The 18,580-nt window shown below is 38.0% G+C and overlaps 1 long non-coding RNA gene across 1 annotated transcript in view; it reads right to left on the minus strand.

Moving 5' to 3' along the window:
* LOC128904166 (uncharacterized) overlaps nucleotides 1–18,303 on the minus strand; it is a 37,264-nt gene extending 18,961 nt beyond the window's left edge. Inside the window, exon 1 of the long non-coding RNA XR_008464418.1 lies at nucleotides 18,206–18,303. This is a non-coding gene — a long non-coding RNA (uncharacterized LOC128904166). The remainder of the gene's footprint in view (nucleotides 1–18,205) is intronic.
* Between the last annotated feature and the right edge of the window lie 277 nt (nucleotides 18,304–18,580).

Below are 18,580 nucleotides of genomic sequence, written 5' to 3' on the forward strand. Positions count from 1 at the left end.
ATTAAAGTATTTCCAGGAAAAGTACCTATTGATAGTCATTATTCAGTAACTACAACATAAAATAGTTCCAGCTACTGCACTGAAAATGTCTTGGCCTCTGTATTTCACATTCAAAAGAAATTTATCACCTTGTTGTTCTTGCCAGAAAGTCTAATTAATATTAAATCTTTTGAATTTCTCTGGATAAAACTGGCATCTGAGAGCCTAGTATGGTATCACTGTGCTTTAAAATAAGTCTATAATAGAGATTAGTACCTCTTGTGTAATACTGTATGCGTTGCATTTTGTTACATTTATTATACAAATTGAAATGAATAACAATATGCAGTTTAACATCCCATGAATATTTTTTAGTATTCTCCAACACTAGTTAATATGCTAACCAACTTCACTGAAAGGCATACAGATGTGGAAAGAGTCTATCTAGGGACTTTAATTATCACCTTGTCAAATTCAAATTATTATCTTGCGAGTTCATTTCCATAAAGTATCCCCTTTGCTGTTGGATGATTTAACATGTGTCTGCTTTTTCTTATCTTATTTGTATCTATCTGGAGGCTCTAAACCTTTCAAAGTAGGCTAGCTCTTTGTCAGATCATGATGTTTACCATAACTGATTTTGTCAAATACATTTTTGCAAACACTCAATTTTGCCAAGGATGGGTCTGTAAAATGTGAAGAAGAGCTGGCATGCACCACCAATAATGTTACATAAATCAGGCTAAGACTTCAGCTATTTCTAAACAGGATTATCTTACAGTGAAGAATCAAAGAGCCTGGGGAATGATTTACCTGACAAAATTCTGGAGACAGTCATTCTTGGTTGGTAAATCATTTCAGGTTTCAAGAACCCTGGAGTAATTCCAGCTGTAAGAATTAGGTGGACATAATTTTCTATGCTGGTCTGGATCACATGACAGGGGAAAAATATCCTATGAATACTAATGACTGTTTCTTTAACCTATTCAAAGGCAAAGTAGCAGACATGAAAATAAAGGAAACAGAAGGAAAATATCCTATTGGATAAGGCTTACATCCTGCACAACTGAAAACTTACCATAATTTTTTACATTTGGTAAAGAATCAAATGAAGAACAAATGTAAGTATAATGCCTTTGATTTGGTGATATAGACATGGAATGGATAAATAAAACAAATTTCTATTTTAAAAAACAAAGTAAAAAACCTGTATGTTAACATAAAAGTCATTAGCCTGCATATGAAGTCCACTAAATCTGAGAAAGTTCATACAGTGCCTTGGAAACAAAAAATATGTTACCTTTTATGAATTTCAAATTTCGAATTTCAATTTATTTGCATGTGAGAGCTCATGAGTATTTTTTTACAGCTCTTGGTGTTAAAATGGATTTAAATTTTTAATAATAATAAACAGAAAAAGAAAAATGCCATACTTTCAAAAAGTAAAAGCAATAACTGAAACGTAAAACTTGTAACTCCCAACTTATTCATTGTAAATATGCCTATATATAGTTGGAAAATTTCAAAAGCATGCATGGACATTTCTTGTTCAAAGGCCACACTACTCAGTTGTTTTCTTTGTTTTTTTTTATCCTTCTTTCTTACATCTGTGGTACATCGGAGAATCATAGAATCATAGAATCATTAGGGTTGGAAGGGACCTTAAAGACACCTAGTTCCAATCCCCCTGCCATGGGCAGGGACACCTCCCACTAGATCAGGTTGCTCAGAGCCCCATCCAGCCTGGCCTTAAAAACTTTCAGGGATGGGGCTTCCACCACCTCTCTGGGCAACCTGTTCCTGTGTCTCACCACCCTCATGGTGAAGAACTTCTTCCTAACGTCCAATCTGAATCATCCCATCTCTAGTTTTAATCCATTCCCTCTAGTCCTACCGTTACCCAACATCCTAAAAAGTCCCTCACCAACTTTCTTGTAGGCCCCCTTAAGATACTGGTAGGCCACTATAAGGTCTCCCCGGAGCCTTCTCTTCTCCAGGCTGAGCAACCCCAACTCCCTCAGTCTGTCCTCATAGGAGAGGTGCTCCAGCCCTCTGATCATCCTCGTGGCCCTTCTCTGGACACGTTGCAGCATGTCCATATCTTTCTTGTAGTCGGGGTGCCAGAACTGGACACAGTACTCCAGGTGGGGTCTCACAAGAGTGGAGTAGAGGGAGAGGATCACCTCCCTCGACCTGCTGGCCACGCTTCTCCTGATGCAGCCCAGGATATGATTGGCTTTCTGGGCTGCTAGTGCACACTGACGGCTCATGTTGAGCCTCTCATCCACAAGCACCCCCAAGTCCTTTTCTTCAGGGCTGCTCTCAAGCCAGCCAGAAGACCTTCATGCATTTTAGCAGAATAAACTGCACTCCTAAATAGATATGTAATATTGGATAAGTATTATGTGAATAAAATACAATGCTGCTCTTTCAAACTCAAGGCATAAAATAATATCCACAAAGGACACTGAAAATGTGTAACAGTTTTGGATAATTCTCAATAATTCTTAAACTATTAGATCGATGCCCTCTCCTTGTCAAAAGTATTCCACTGATGTTCCATCATGACTGCATTTAACTTCCTCTGCAGTTGTCTCTCTTCTGATCTTCTTACAAGTTTTGTTAAAGTCCTTAGGCCTGGGTCCTTTGTAACTTCAAAAGTGGAGGTGCTTTGTCCTTTTTAATTTCAAAAGTGGAAGTCCACCTGATCATGACAAAATCATAAAACCATAGAATCATAGAATTGTCTAGTTGGAAGGGACCTTTCAAATCACCGTGTCCAACCATCAACCTAATACTGACAAAAACCACCACTAAACCATATCGCTAAGCATTACGTCTGCCCATCTTTTAAATACCTCCAGGGATGACAATTCCACCACTTCCCTGGGCAGCCCATTCCAATGCTTGATAACCCTTTCAGTGTAAAAATTTTTCCTAATCACTGAATAGTAGGGGTTGGAAGGGACCTCTGGAGATCATCTAGTCCAACCCCCCTGCCAGAGCAGGGTCACCTACAGCAGGTTGCACAGGAACGCGTCCAGGGGTGTTTTGAATGTCTCCAGAGGTGGAGACTCCACCACCTCTCTGGGCAGCCTGCCTGTTCCAGTGCTCTGCCACCCTCAAAGTAAAGAAGTTCCTTCTCATGTTTAGGTGGAACTTCCTATGCTCAAGTTTGTGCCCATTACCTCTTGTCCTTTTGCCAGGCACCACTGTGAAGAGCCTGGCCCCATCCTCCTGACACCCACCCTTTAAGTATTTATAAGTATTAATAAGATCCCCCCTCAGCCGTCTTTTTTCCAGACTGAAGAGATGCAAAACCCTCAGCCTTTCTTCATAAGAGAGGTGTTCCAGTCCCCTAATCATCTTGGTTGCCCTTTGCTGTATCCTATCCAGCAGTCCCCTGTCCTTCTTGAACTGGGGAGCCCAGAACTGGACACAGTACTCCAGATGTGGCCTCACCAAGGCAGATTAGAGGTGGGATATCCAATCTAAACCTCCCCTGATGCAACTTGAGGCAGTTTCCTCTTGTCCTGTCATCTATTACCTGGGAGAAGAGACCGACATCCGCCTCTCTACACGCTTCCTTCAGACAGTTGTAGAGACTGATAAGGTCTCCCCTCAACTTCCTTTTCTCTCCAGGCTAAACCCCAGCTCACTCAGCTGCTCCTCATAAGACTTGTTCTCCAGATCCCGCATTAGTTTTGTTGCCCTTCTCTGGACCTGCTCCAGCACTTCAATGTCTTTTTTGTGGTGAGGGACACAAAACTAGACACAGTAGTCGAGGTACGGCCTCAGCAGTGCTGAGTACAGGGGGACAATCACTTCCCTAGTCCTACTCACCACACTGTTCCTGATACAGGCCAGGATACTGTTGGCTGCCTTGGCCACCTGGGCACACTGCTGGCTCATATTCAGCTGGCTGTCGACCACACCCTCAGGTCCTTTTCTGTGGGGCAGCTCTCCAACCACTCTTCCCCAAGCTTGTAGTGCTGCATGGAGTTGTTGTGGTCTAAGTGCAGGATCTGGCACTTGGCCTTGTTGAATCTCATACCACTGGCCTTAGCCCATCGATGCAACCTGTCCAGATCCCTCTGCAAAGCCTTTCTACCCTCAAGCAGGTCGCCACTCCCTCCTAACTTGATGTCATCTGCAAACTTACTGAGGGTGCACTCAATCCTCTCCTCCAGATCATTGATAAAGATATTAAAGAGAACTGGCCCCTGGGGAACACCACTTGTGACTGGTCGCCAAATTGATTTAATTCCATTCACCACCAGTTTCTGGGCCTGGCCCTCCAGCCAGTTTTTACCCAGTGAAGAGTACTGGGTCCAAGCCATGAGCAGACACTTTCTCCAGGAGAATGCTGTGGGAAATGGTGTCAAAGACTTCATTGAAGCCTAGGTAAACAACATCCACAGCCTTTCACTCATACACCAAGCAGGTCATTATGCTTGGTCTGGAGATCAGATTTGTCAAGCAGGACCTGCCTTTCATGAACCTATGCTGACTGGGTCTGATCGCCTGTTTGTCCTGGTTGCTACACAATGGCAGTCAAGGCGATCTGTTCCGTAATCTTCCCAGGCACCAAGGTCAGACTGACAGGATTGTAGTTCCGTGGATCCTCCTTCCACCCTTCTTGTGGATGGGTGTCACATTTTCTATCTGCCAGTCAACTGGGACCTCCCGGGTTTGCCAGGACTCCTGGTAAATGATGGAAAGTGGGTTGCTGAGAACTTCTGCCAGCTCCCTCAGTACCCTCAGATGGATGCCATGCTGACCCATAGACTTGTGTATGTCCATGTGTTGGAGCATGTCCCTCACCATCTCCCTTTGGATTACGATGGCTTTATTCTGCTCCCCACCCTTATGTACTAGCTCAGGGATCTGGGTACTCAGGGAACAATGGATTCTACTATGAAAGGCTGATGCAAAGAAGACATTAAGTACCTCAGCCTTCTCCTTATCCTTTGTCACCATGTTACTGCATCCATCTAATAAGGGATGGAGATTCTCCTTAGTCATCCTTTTGATGAGAGCTGGGCAGAGAAGAACCTAATGAGGTTCAACAAAAGCAAGTGTAGGGTCCTGCACCTGGGAAGGAAGAATGCCAAACACCAGTATAGGTTAGGGGCGGACATGCTGGGAAGCAGCTCTGAGGAGAAGGACCTGGGGGTCCTGGTAGACAGCAAATTATCCATGAGCCAGCAGTGTGCCCTTGTCGCCAAGAAGGCCAATGGCATCCTGGGCTGCATAGGGAAGACTGTGGCCAGTAGGTCGAGGGAGGTCATTCTCCCCCTCTACTCTGCACTGGTGAGGCCACAACTGGAGTACTGTGTCCAGTTCTGGGCTCCCCAGTTCAAGAGGGACAGGGAACTACTGGAGCGAGTCCAGCGAAGGGCAACCAAGATGATTGTGGGACTGGAGCACCTCCCTTATGAGGAAAGGCTGAAAGAGCTGGGACTCTTTAGCCTGGAGAAGAGAAGGTTGAGGGGGGACCTGATTAATGTTTACAAGTACCTAAAGGGTGGGTTTAAGGAGGACGGAGCCAGGCTCTTTTCAATGGTTCCCAGCGACAGGACAAGGGGCAATGGGCACAAGCTAGAACATAGGAAGTTCCGTTCAAATACACGGAAAAACTTCTTTACAGTGAGGGTGACAGAGCACTGGAACAGGCTGCCCAGGCAGGTGGTGGAGTCCCCTTCTCTGGAGATTTTCAAGACCCGCCTGGATGCAGCCCTGAGGGATGTGCTTTAGGCAATCCTGCTCTTGCAGGGGAGTTGGACTAGATGATCTCTAGAGGTCCCTTCCAACTCTGAAGATTCCGTGATTCCGTGATTCCGTGATTATAGTGTATTTATAGGAATATTTTTATTGTCCTTAACATACAAAACCAGGTTAAGTTCTAGTTGGTCTTTGGCCTTTCTGATTTTCTCCCTATATAGCCTTACAACATGTGTGTAGTCTTCCTGAGTGGCCTGCCTCTTCTTCCGAAGTTCATAAATTCTCCTTTTTTCTCTGAGTTGCAACCATATCTCTCTGTTCAGCCAGGCTGGTCTTTTCCCCTGGCAACTCGTTTTTCAGCACATGGGGACAGCATGGTCCTGTGCCTTTAAGACTTCCTTCTTGAAAAACATCCAGCCTTCCTGGACTCCTTTGCCCTTCAGGACTGCCTCCCAAGGGACTCTGTCAAGCAGACTCCTGGAAAGACCAAAGTCTGCCCTCCAGAAGTCCGAGGGGGCAGTTCTGAAACTTCATTGTTGGCTGGGCAAATCTTCATAAAAAATTCTCCTTAATCCCTTTTACTACGTGGTTTGGTGAACAACGAAATACATCACAGCATAAACACTGAGACACTGTTACTGGTGTTTATGTTTAGCATAGCATCTACTGGCGTGAATATATCTCAGAAAATACAGTTACATATGGGGGTTTAAAATTACCATATATATACACACTTACATTCTGGAAAATGATAATTCTTTAAGAGTGAGATGTTCTACCTAATACTAATAATCCATTTTCAAATGAGAGCGCAATAAGTACCATTTGCTTTTCAGGAAACTTTTCAGGAAAAGGAGTAAAATAGACACCTAGCTTTGGTGACTAGCAGAGGATAGGAAAAAAATGCCTTACTCAAGGCAAATTTGACTTCTGTTTGTCATTTATTCATCAGATTTTCCTTTTCATTCTATTGGTCTTAGTGTATTTCCTCAATTTAGATTCAAAATTAGTTTCATCTGGAATTTAAAGAGACCACTTATATATGCACATGTATAGATAAATATGTGTGTAAGCATGTGTGTATTAAAAACACCTAAAACTGCTTCTGCTGCATCTGTGTAAACCAGAAGTGCAACTTAAGCAGTTTAATTCTTCCATTGATTTCAGCAGAACAGATCAAGAATTTGTATCTAGAGGGTAATTATAATTTATTATGTTTTTTAAGTAAGAGGCTATGCTCCATTCTCACAAAATTCTTTCTAATTATAATTAGTGAGGACTACAGTGAATTAGTTTAGTTTGTTCGTGAGTTTGCATAGTTTTCCAAAAAACTTGCTCACTGCCTAGGAAAAACCTTAATAATGAAAGTGATGTTAAGAAAATGCTATAAAGCAAAATACAACTAGAAAGAAAATTTGAAATGTGATTGTGGCAATTGCATTTCAAACTTCTGTATGGATAAAAGTACAGATTAGAATGCAAGAAAAAAACTTTCATAACTTGAGGTTTAAATTATGGTTTTAACATTAATACATCACTGAAATGATTGAAGTTTCAGAGATATAAAACAATATGTCTTGAAGTTAGTTCCCTACACATGACATCCACTTCTCTCACTTCAGCATTACAACAGAACCAAGGGACGTGTATTTCTCATGATTCCATTCTCTGGGGCTACCGCCAAAGCACTGTTTTCTCTCATGGAGTAAAAGACTTCAGAGCAACTGTCTTCTGCAACAGAACAGGTCCTCTTACAGCACTGTGAAAGCCATAACCTCAGCCCCAAGCACAGATTTCAACAGGCTCTGCTGAAATCTTTGTAATGCTGCCATCCTTGCCCATCGTACAAGTGTTCATTCTGTAAAAATAGTTTCCCTGACATTTGATATAATGTAATGGCTACAGAGTGATGTGTTTTAAACAGTGGTTAAACACAGATCATTATCTTCAAAATATATACTGTACAGAAGAATGCCTGTGAGCCAACAACATAATTCAGATGCTATGGTCATACTGTAATGATTGCACCATAGGGGGAAATGCATGTATCCACATCACAACACCTGACAGACATATAAATGTCCAACCAAAACTGATTTTACAGCTTTGGTCTCAAGGTGGGCACTTATTTAAAATCAGGGTATTCATGAGCAAAAGAGGGAGAATAGTTAAAATACCTGACAACACAGACACCTGATTATTTCATGCAAAAGTCACAGGAAAATAATGTTAAAAAAACCTACAGAACCTAGTACCAAAAATTAATATGTATTCAGAAAGCATTTAATTTGTCGTTCTATCAATTCAAGCAGTACCCCATTTGGATCCTTTGAGACACAAAGTGACTTTTAAACATTGTTTTTACTAAAGTAGTATTTTCAGTGAAGATAACATGTTACTGCCACGTGACACAATGACTACACTATATGGACTCTCCTTTGGGATGTTTCTTTTACCCGTTGGATAGGTAAGATTTCTTCATATCTGCTGTATCCTTACTGAGAGCAAAAGAAAGGCACTCCAGACAAAGGAAGCCGGGTTGTCTTCATTTTGGATATAGTCAATATGATGGTAGAAAAAAGAGTATTAAATAATAAAGAAGAAGATAAAATTAAATAAGATGCATAAATTACTTTCTTTTAGCCCCAATAGGTATTTATGATAAGCTACAATAAATTTTACAACAAATGCAGGAAGCGAAATATTACACAAATTAATCAACTGTGAATGAACGTATAAATGCAAACAGCATATTTTTGAAAAGGTATGGCAAGTGGTATTTTTGGGAGATACACTGGAGACACAGAGGTACAATACTTAATCTATACTCCAACTACCCGTAAGGAAAAGTTTTGACCCCCATTTCCTTCTCTCGTCAGTGTGAAAAGGGAACCATTGATTTCTGCCAACTGACAAGCAGTCAAGCATACAAAACAAGTAGCAGACCAACCCATACAGTAATTCCTGTTAATTCTCTCCCCAGGGTTTGTTCTGTAAGGGAAACATTGATTTTAACATGCTTAGGTGGATTTTCCAAAATTATATCTTTTTAATAACCTTTTCCTTCCCAGAATTCTTGGAATAAGATACCAGAAGCAAAAAACACATGAAACTTGGTTAAAAAAAATCAAAGTTTCCCAAGAGTTTCCCAAGAATAGCTTTACCCACTGATATTTTGTGGGGTTTTGTTTGTTTGCTTCATATCATTTATGCTAAATCCATGCCATAAAGTTGCTTAGTCTGGGGGTTTGTTGATAGGAGATTGATTAAGTGCAATGAAAACCTAATTTGTTTTTGTCATTTAACAGCACTAGGTCTCTATTTTCCCCCCTCTATTAAAAAACAAAACAAAACAAAACAAACAAAACAAAACAAAAGAAACCTAAAAAACCCAGCCAAAACCAAAACCCCACCTGTTTTGATAAAAAGGATAGGAAAAAAACACAAGGGAAAAATGTATAGTATGAAGCTGTCATTATTTTTTTGGAAAGAAGTGCTAAATTCCAGACCTCAGGTGTGTTGCTAAACATGATTAGCATCACCCAAAGGAGTAAGAGTTCCTTTCCAAAATTAAGCTGAAGGAGTTCTGCCCTCTCATCATCTTCTTTCCAGACTCCCTAGTGTTAATCAGATTATGGATTGCACATTTTTAACTTCTGCTGACTTCAGTGTGAATGTGCAGTGGATGAAGTGACCTGGCCATCTCAGCTGTCTCTCCCCCTCTGCTGTCTCTGCCACATACCAGCTGCGATATTCTGTTCAGGTTAAGAATAGAAAATGTAGTCTCTGCTGATTGGCTACTGCTAATGATTTGTTCATCCTTGGAAGGTGAATGACTAAATGCAGAATGACTAAAGTAAATAAATGAAAACATGCTAGTCCTCAGGTGTGCTTTGTGGAAGAATCTAGATATCCATATTAATTAACTTTACATTTGTCTCTGATAGACTGTTTTGGAATATCCATTTTTCATTAATGAGATTTTCCCCTGTCCATCCCTGAAGAATTGGGAACCCTTCTCTCAGTTGTAATAAAATAAATATCCTATACCTGTTCTGCAGACAGTCTACTAAGATATTTTTTCCATTAGCTAAATTTTGGTCATTTCAAGAGTGAAATGCATTGTGGGTTGGGTATTTTTTGCTTGTTTGGTTTAGTCTGGTTTGGTTGGTAAAGATTTGAGTAGGAAGAGGGAGGAGATGGAAGTAATTAATCATGGAAAATAATTTTATGAACATAATGTATAAAAAAGTAAGTTTTAATTCTTCTCAAATCGTTCTTACTATGTTATTTCTCTTTCTCCCCTAAAAGAGTGAATTAGAGGTTGGGATTATGTAAAAGCCCTTTCTCTAGATTCTGAACAATCACTATACTGATTTCTGATCTTCTTCCATGCGCAGCTTCATATATTTTTTATGTAAAAAGAAATAACTTGTCTAATTTTGGTCATTTTCAATGCCACTGTCCTTCACTATACAGAAAGAAGAAAAACAGGGCAAAAAAGATATTAATCTTTTTTCAAACATTATTTTTATTTATTTTTTTAAGAATGTTCTTTGTGACTCATATAACTGTATTTTACTACTTTTTTTTTCCTTCTGAAAAGATATATTTGGAGGATTTTTACCTCCAAATTAATAAAAATAAAACTATACAAAAATTGATGTTTTTCCAAATTTGCTGTAAAAATAGAGTGCAAGACCTTTTCACTACGTATCAGTGTATAATACAGCTTTTGTAAAAAATTTATCAAGATCACCAACAGAAAATAACCAGCCTTTGAGACTTGCAGATAGTGATATCAAGAGGTTGTTTTTCATCTTAAAAATCCTGATACTTTAGACTTCAAGTGGATAAACCAGTAACCAAGCAATACATTTAGGTGACCATTACTCTGTGACCAATGTCAAATGTTTTTAATTAACTAGTTGGGCAAGCTTAAGAAAGCCTGCTGGGCGAAGAGGTGTGATGTCAAAGAGCTCTCTTCCTTTGCCACTTCTATTAGGCAGAGTCAGAATTAGTAAAATCGATGGCAAAGGAAGAAGAAAACCAAACCCTTTCCTCTACAGCAGAGGTCAATCTGTTTATAGTGGAATTAAGTGATAATGTTAGAATGGACATTTTTAAAAAAATGCTAACAACACTCCAAGTGGTGATAAAATGAAAGGTCATCAATGTTTATAATCTCATGTTATACTCAAATATATTTTTCATTTTAATCAGTAGTTTGGTCAAATGAAAATCAGGTAAAGCTGAGAAAAATTCAAATTCCCACTTGAAAGTCATGGAAGCTCTGCATTTAACACATATGACCAAACTGAAACAAACTAGCATCCCCATTACAGAATACTGTGATCTCTCCAAAAGATTGTGCTTCCCTACATGAGTGCTTTCCTGTGTGAAGTTCAGAAATATCTTTATTTGCTTTGGCATCTTAAAGATGAAGGAGAAGTGTGGGTACTCCTGGCTACTTGCACCCATTGCATGTTTATCAATGTAAATTAAAGAGGACATCATACATTAAAAAATGAGAAAATAGGAGACAGCATTAGGAAGCATACATTAACCCTGTCCTCCTATACTTACTTCTATTGTGTCTCCTTTGTCATATAAGTTACACCTACTCAGACATCAAAAGCCTGTATAGAAACGCTGTCGGAAATTTTGAGTTATATGCTGGCCACCATTTTTCTTCCCTAGTAAAAGATACTAATTTCTAGGTTAAGGAGGAGTTTAGGTCAGTGTCATACATTGTGCAAGTGCCTTGAAGAAAGGTTAGTCACTCTGACTTGTCTCCTCAGGCTGCCTCTGGGTTTGAGTGCTGACCTCCCCAGGGTAGCGGATCAGCGTGGTGGGGGGGAGCCGTGTGGTGGGGCGGGCACCCAGGGCACAACAACCCCACTTAACAACATTCCCTGCGTCAGCTGAGAGTACTCCAGGGCACATCGACAGTCCAAGCTGACCCTGTCCCTCTCCCCCTCTCCTGCCACTGGTCCTGAGACAAAAGAAAAAGCAAAGAAAAGAAAGGAAAAGAGAAGGGGGAATGGGGAAAGGGGGGAGCAGGCAAGCTCTGTTTTACTGCTCATTCATTCCTCTGAATTCAATCACTCCAACGCAGTAACTAGCTCAGCCCCAGGCTCCCCTTACACGCACAAAAGAAAAGCAATCCCATTGAGAAGGAGACCATGAGTTATTGATCTCATGCTGAACGTTACGTTCGGTTCAGCAGCACTGTCAGCTGCCTCACACGGAAAGCTTATGTTTCCCACCAACTCTGTTGAATGATAGTCAGCTTTTTGAAAATGAAGTGTTGGGAGCTAGGGGTCAAGGGCAGACACATCTCAGCTTTCATCCTGGGACTTCAGGACACATTCTGGGTCATGATGAAGGGTAAGCCTTCCAGGCATTTGTTGTACGAGTTCCGTGGATCTTGTTCACCAGAGGGGCAGGCAATTCATGGTTGCTTTACTTTCTAATTCAGACATTAGAAATGAGCCATAAAGGCATCATTTGTTAATATACATTAGATTTATTTTACCCATTCAAATGAATGAACAATTTTTTTTGCTAACACACTTTATAGTTCATTTATTTAGCTTAATATCCTCATTTGCAGAAATATGTAGAGGGTTTTTTTTAATCACTGAAGAGATTAAATTCAAAACTTAAATTAAAAAATTATTTCTTATAACCTGCTTCACTCTCAGAAGTACCTACAGCCTTCCATCACATGTACTAATAATTATGCAAAGTGCTACCCCATGTGTAGACACCCTGTAATCTATATAACTCCTTGACAGAAAGCAACAGGGATTTTTTTGTTCGTTACTTTCATAATCCAAAATAAAAAAAATTCAGTCCATATCAAGTTCATATTAAGTTCTCACTTAAAGACTTAAGAAATGTAATATTTGATCAATGTGTCTTTATGAAAGTTCCACATGCCAGAAATCTAATTGTGACATGAAGGTAATTTCTCATGATTTACTCAAGAAGAATTTAAATGATTTTTTTTTTTCCTTTCATAAATATTCTTTTTCAGATGTCTTTTCTTAAGAGAAGGACTGAGTAAGCATAAAAAGAAGGAAGAGCTGGATTAATATAGACACTTCAGTGGAATAAAATTAATTCACAGTAAAACAAAGAAAAAAGCCAATGAAAGTAGGAGTGCATATTTAACAGGAACCCAGAGCTGAGATTCTTACGGAAACTCCCTTACGACTTTATTGTCTTTACTTCAATGCAAATTCATTCTGTCTGAGTAATAACTACTGTGATACTGTCATTCCACATTCATGTTCATGCAGTCAGTCACACTCTCCTGAAACAAAACATCAGAAATGAGACATATGATAATTCCATCAACTCAAACTTAAAAGTTAAAAGAAGGATACGCTAATGTTTGCTGTAAATTTAGTCCTTTATTCTTCTTAAAGCACCCTGAATTGTACCCGTTTTTATGAATTTTTTTTTAAAAAATCACTGAACATATTATGCTAACCAATTCAATTTTTGTGTTGATAATGAAGTATAAACTCTTTTCACAGAATATTATTGATTCACTGTTCTCTGCATTTGATTGGTTCTCTGAAACATACGATGTTATTTTTGTCTATGATTGGATAACTAAAACTTTTCAAATGGGAAAATGTATTTTGAAGTTCTTCCTGACTAAAATACTTTTAGTGTTAGTAAGGACATGCATTCTACATACAAGCGTTATGAAATTTTATATACAGACAGACAAATAGAAAAAAAAAAACAACAAATCACCAGAGTAAATAAAATACCCTGATTTCACTAATGAAAATTATGATGAAGATTTCTAATAATCGCTCGATTTTTTTCTCAGCTGGAGATTTCTCTTCCATTTCCATTTGATAATTCTAAGATAAATATAGAGAAACACAAACTGTTCGTGGTTTGACATGGAAATGCTTTTTCATATCTCAAATGTGAGCCTCTCTCAGCTCTTAAGCATAGCTACTACATGAATGTAATTACTTGAAGGTAAGTATTCTAAGTGAAAAGTATTCTTAGTGCTGCTTAGTTTCTTCTCACACCAAGTTCTTGTGTTTTGTCTAGTCTTTGTTCACATGAATAATTCTAGTTATTTAGGAGGAAGATTCTTTTTCTTCTTACTTGGACCCTTAAGCTCTGATGAGAACAGATAGGTATTAAAATAACATAACCGCTATATTTACATTCACTGCAAATGGCTGTCCAAGGATTTTTAAATGTCTTAAGTCCACTTCTACTTAAATACATCTCAAATACCACAAACACCTGTTCTATTTTCTTTTACCAATTTCCTGAGAAGAAGATAGTTCAGGTGGAAGGAAAAAAAAAAATTCCTATATTGCACTCTTTCAGTACTCAATATCCTGTAATCATGCAGAACAAGAGCCACAAGCAAGACAGATGAGTGAATTTGTAGTCTACTGTATGGAGCTGTTAACATGTCATTATATTAGCTTTAAAACTTACTCTTCTTACATGAGAACTCCCGTAGCATTATGTCAACACTGCTAGCACTGGTGGGACTCAAGTAGCATTATGCTAACACTAGTAGCTAAAAAGAGTAATATGTATAACATTACTCATTTTGTGCTATGTGTACAAGAAAAGTTGCAATGAGAATTTTCCTGCTGATTTTTGGCCAGTGTGCCACAAAATTGAAAAGAAATATTAAGTATAAATTTATCGGATTTATCTCTCCTACTTCTATTCTCGTATCATAATTGTTCAAATGATAATAATTTATTTGCTGTTTCACATGTTTCAGTGTACACATTTTTTCATACTTCCTTCATTTGCAGCTATGGTTTAACCCATCTAGTCAACACATGGTTTAACCCATCTAGTTAACACATGATTTAACCCATCTAGTCTGTTGATTATACCAATTCTAGTAAATTGTTACAGAACACTTGAGAAAAGTTATATGGTCGTTAATTTATGTGTAATGTGTAAAAAATTTTCTGGGGAAACTGTGGTCCAATTCCATCTAATCTCAATACACAATCTAGGCTTTATTTTAGAGAAATATTATTAGTCAACATAAGCTGGGAAGTCAGAGAAGATTTCAGTTTATCTAGAATGGTTCCTAAATTCTGTACAAAATCAATGAGGAGAAGTCGTAGCTACCTTCAGTTTTGTGTAGAAGTATGCTTCCATTGACAGAAAGGGAATCAACAGAAAATGCTAAAAGCTAATATCCCACCTACTACACCTCACATTTCCACGTGATTCAATGTTTCTTGTTTTCTGAGCATCACTGCCTATCCACAAACTATCTGATGAGACGTGAGATTTCCAGCCAAATCACAGAAACTTATAATAAAACTGAGAAACTATGGTCGATACAGATTGTGTAGGTGGAAGGCTGTTCCTAAAATCAAACTAATAACACATATAAACAGGCAGAAACTAAAGTTTAATCTGAAATGCAGTGTAGTCTAAAAATGAATCTAAACCGAGTAGGAGAAATTCTTGTCTTAAAACAAAACAAAACAAAAATATTAAGATTAAAAGTAAAACATGCAAGTCCCAGACTACACACCAAAGAGTAGGGTAGAATAGTTTTTGGTAGTTAATTTTGCGTTTTCTCCCCCTTATCATTCTGAGCCTTAACTCTGATCTGAACAAAAAGTCAGGAGGTTTGATTAGCCACTGGCTTTCCTCTTGACCATAATTATGATTCCATTTATGAAATATGCCTTTTTTCTTCTCCCCAATTCATGGCTGCCGTTGCTTTTCTACAGTTTCTCACTGCTTTGCTCTGTATTTGAATTTTTCTTTGTATAAAGACAGTCTGTTTGAGTTGCCTGTCAGCTACTACCCCCTTTAACCTCAGATCATGACCTCTTGTTTTGCAGCTAGTTACTATCTCTGCTGCTTGCTGGTATCAATTTGTTTCTGCTTTATTCAGGATCAGTCATCTGGGCTCTTGATCTCTTACCGTGCCCTCACTGGCAAACATCTTTCAGTACCCTGCGAAGGGAAGAAAACCCCACACTTAAATGAAATGAAACTGTCGCAGGTAGCAAAAACATAATGCCAATCCCCCCACCTCTTTGGAGATTATTTAAGAACAGATAATGTTTATTCACAGATTGTCAGCTAACATGTGAATAACAGATCACTGTGGGGTCAAATAACAGAGTTCTTAAATTTCAAGAGGCAAATTTCAGCTGAGAGTAAGAGGTGTCAAACCAAACCCACCACCACTTCATATCTGCCTGCTATAGAAATATGGCATAAGCAAGAAATGGAATTTTAAACCTAATTTGTCAGTACACTGAAACAGTCAGGAATTCTCTTCCCTTTCAAAGTGAACACTGGGAAGTATGATAAAATTGTAGGAAAATGCTTTGAAAAGAGGAGAGAATGTATTGAAATGCTTACTTTGTATGATAAGGACCACATTAAATTACAATTAAAAACTATCTGAATGACCATGTTTAAACAAAGAAGAAAATGAATTATTGTAAGATATGGATTTTAGTGATATATTTTTAATTATTTGAATAAAACTCTGTTTATTATCTCCCATAGGTGTTTCTTATGACTCATTGGCATGTTATTTGAACATGTCAACAGAAAACTAAATAAGACATTTGGTTTTTTTAATATTCTTGTCATAAATTTGAATTGCACTTACCCAATGAATTAGCAAGACTGACACATTATGTTTTATTTGACCAATCATTGCTAAGCAACAACACTTGAATATTGAGTAATAAGCTATAGATTTTTAAGGAAAATAAAATAAATTGCTTGCTGACATAGTTATAAAAAATTAATTGAACAAATTATTTACTATGAATATTTGCTCAGTTCCAATAACAGTCCTGCCTTGTCAGAATTCAGCAAGAGGAAATTATGTAGACTAATAGGATTTGACATACCTCATTGAATTCCCAATCCTCCTACTTCTTCCCCAGTCATCACGGTTAGACTGGATCTTTCTAATCATTAGACAATACACGCTCTCCAGTCACTGGAATGCTACCTCATATACTCTTTTATTATTATTTTCTGCAGCATTTTAACTGTCATGGAAACAAGAACTGACACATATGAAAATATTTGTGTGTCTATCATGCAACATCAGTAGAATGCACTGATACTGTATCATGTACTGTTTGCAGAGGAAAAATAGTATTAGTTCAATTATATAATATCTTATTTTTAAACTATGTTTATGCCTTTAATAAGCTTTTTAGAATTTTTAGTAAGAATCAGATATTTCTAGAAATCTAAGCACAAGACTGACATACCAAGTTGTAAGGAATTCTGTACTAGTAATCTTGGTTTCTGAGAAGGTAACCTCACAGATAATATTCCTTATGTCTTTTATAGAACATTCTGATATAATAAACAGTAATCCCCATCCATTTCTCCCTTCTTTCCTGTCTTCCATTCACATATATATCTTCATCTAATGGGCACCCATAATTTATTAATCCATATATTGAAACACCATGGAAATTCTGGAACCTATTCCTGGGTAGATTTATGGTGGCTATTTTGCCTGGGGAAGGAGACAGTTTATGTGAATGGAGAGAAGTCCTGCATCGCTTGCAATCAAGGCAAGAGAATGAGCCCTTAATTTTTTTAATTTATTAATATAGATGTAGCAAAAGACTCCAATCAGGACACTCACACAGAATCCTCTATTCAAGCATAAAAGAAAGTTTAACTAAAAACTTTCTCTAATTTTATGTCATACTGTATAGCAAAGCTAAGAAATTGTGACTGGAACTTTTAAAGGAACATGCAAGCTCAAAAGTATTTGGGGAGCCACCTTTCATCCTACTTCAGGTGCCAAGTTCCTATGTTTCCATATAAAAAGGAGAGCTGATAAGTAACCCTGGCCCAGTTTTTAGCTGTTGCATAAAATCCCTTTCCTGTAGTTCTCATGCCAAAACACTGAGAGTCCCAGCATAGAAGTGCGCTTTTGTATAATGACATATAAAAATGTTTCTGAAATCCACATTAATTATTTCCACAACTACCTCTTTCTTCACAAGTTTAGTAAATATATAGTATTAAAAGAAACCAAGCAAATTAGTCATGTCCCTTACAAGTTATATGCCATTCTTTTGAATGGTTCATAATCCTATCTCATTCTAACTGTTCTTCTAACTATTGTACGCTTTTCATGTCTGAAGTTTTGAATCTTTCATAGATCCTTTCTTAAACTTTTAGAGAGAAACACATTTAGCCACCTCTGTTACTTCATTAGCCACAGTGAGTTATCAAAAATATCTGCCACTGTCTTTTCTATTTCCCCAAACATGCCACAGAACAATTTATCTGAGCCTGGTGCTTTATCATCCTTTAATCATTCTAATTTTGCAAACACTTTATATGATCTGGGACTCATAAAACTCTTGTTGTATTTCACTTTCACAGCAAATTTATTCCAGACTTTAGGTTATGGCCTACAGCTGCACTCATAAATATCAAGGCAAAGAATTCATTCATGCTAAATCACCTTCCAGAGATGTGCAGAGTTATTCATACCACTCAGAAGAACACCAAAATTCATATTTCTGCCAGGTTCCACAAAAATAGAATAGACAATATTGCCAGTTCAACCTTCTTTGCCAATACGTTTTGAAAGCATGGAAAACAGTCAAACTCTACACAGGGTTGCTGCTGAGAACACATTCAAACAGCTCTATTAATGATTGTCAGACTTTAAAACTCTACTTTATCCACATATACAAATTTTAACTGAAATCTAAATAAAAGTACTATAAATAAACTTAAGGACTTGTGGGAAAGTTAAAGCAGGAAACATGATGTCCCCATTGTAAGTACTTATTCTTCATCCTCATTTTCCAGTCTTTTAGAAAGAATGCTTTCC

This window comes from Rissa tridactyla, chromosome 1 (assembly GCF_028500815.1).
Source record: "Rissa tridactyla isolate bRisTri1 chromosome 1, bRisTri1.patW.cur.20221130, whole genome shotgun sequence".
Taxonomy (NCBI): Eukaryota; Metazoa; Chordata; class Aves; order Charadriiformes; family Laridae; genus Rissa; species Rissa tridactyla.